Below are 1,606 nucleotides of genomic sequence, written 5' to 3'. Positions count from 1 at the left end.
TTTAAGCTTGGCCTCTAGGCATTCCTGTGAAGATATTATTATTATTATTATTATTATTATTATTAATTATTATTATTTATTATTATTATTATTTAGATTAATTGAAATAGGAACACCTACCTTGAATGTGGGTACAGCAGTTTATGGGCTGAGCCACAAACTGTATACAAGTAGAGAAAGTTCCCTGAGCACTAAGTATCCAGTCAGCTCTCTCTGTTCTTGACAGAGGGTGTGCTGTAACTAACTATATTAGTTCCTGCTATCTTGATGGCTCCACCATAATACACAGAAACTCAAAAGTGAGAACTAAAATATACCCTTTCTCCATTGAGTTGCTTTGTGTCTGGGTTTTTTTACCACAGCAACAAAAATGAAAGCAAAACAGACATAGAAACCTTCAGAAGGAAAAAACAAAAAGGGGGAATTCCAAATCTGTGTATGACCTGTACATGACCTGGCAAAAATCCCAGAGGCTCCCTGAGCTGCTGTGTGGACAGACCCACAGGAAGGATTCCAAGGAGCTAGTTGAAGTTGGGTTGACATGGCCCTGTCTACACAAGGTGACACAGAATCCTCACCCTGAATATGCCCAGACTCTTCCCATGACAAAGCAAAAGCAGTGACATTCTCCAGGAGACTGAACAGGACCCAAGGTACTCAATAATATTCAATCTCAAAGAAAAAAAAAAACTATATCTGTCTTGGAATATCTGTGATACAGAAATTATCTGAAAGACCAGACTATAGACTAGGTTAGATGTGACAAGGGTTGACATTTTAGCGATGAAAGGGGAGATAGTCTTACTAAAGACATAGATACAACTTAAAATACTTACCTTAGAGCTTAAAAGTAAAACATTTGAAATGTAAAGTTACTCTATTTGGGTTGGAGAGATGGCTCAGTGCTTAAAAAGCACTAACTGCTCTTCCAGAGGACATGGGCTTAATTGTCAGCATCCACATGTCATCCCATGACAGTCTTTAACTCCAGTTCCAGGGGATGCAACATTCCTGTTGGCCTCTGCAGGTGATGCTTGCAAGTGGTACAAGACATGAGGAAAGTAAGCTATCTATTCAGATATATATTATAATATACATGTAATATATATACATTATAATATACATTATGTATTATAATATACATATTATATATATATATACATACATACTAAAGGTTAAAAAACAACAAAAATTAAGTCATTGTATTGACTCAATATATCATAATATCATATATCAGAGCAATGTGTCAATGATCTAAAAATAGATAAATAGGATTTCTCAAATATTTAAACAAAGAAAAATATTCATTAAAAAGTTAGAATAGAGACTTGTAGGGCAATATAAAAAAGGAATAACCTTCTGGTATTGAACACCAAAAAGAAGAATAAAAGATTACAAAGTATAAAAATAAATGAAGGCTTAATTGTGGAAAATAAAAATTTGATAAAACATAAATATATACTGCTGAGAATATAAATAAATTCCAAGCTATAAATTAAAAAAAATAAGTTTAAAATCAAATTTGATGAAAACTAGTGATAAAGAAAAAAGCTGAGTTCCAGGACAGCCAGGGCTACACAGAGAAACCCTGTAACGAAAAAACCAA

Source organism: Mastomys coucha, unplaced genomic scaffold (genome assembly GCF_008632895.1).
Source record: "Mastomys coucha isolate ucsf_1 unplaced genomic scaffold, UCSF_Mcou_1 pScaffold21, whole genome shotgun sequence".
In the NCBI taxonomy this organism is placed as follows: Eukaryota; Metazoa; Chordata; class Mammalia; order Rodentia; family Muridae; genus Mastomys; species Mastomys coucha.
The sequence above is the reverse complement of the archived record's forward strand: the minus strand, read 5'-3'. Positions refer to the sequence as shown.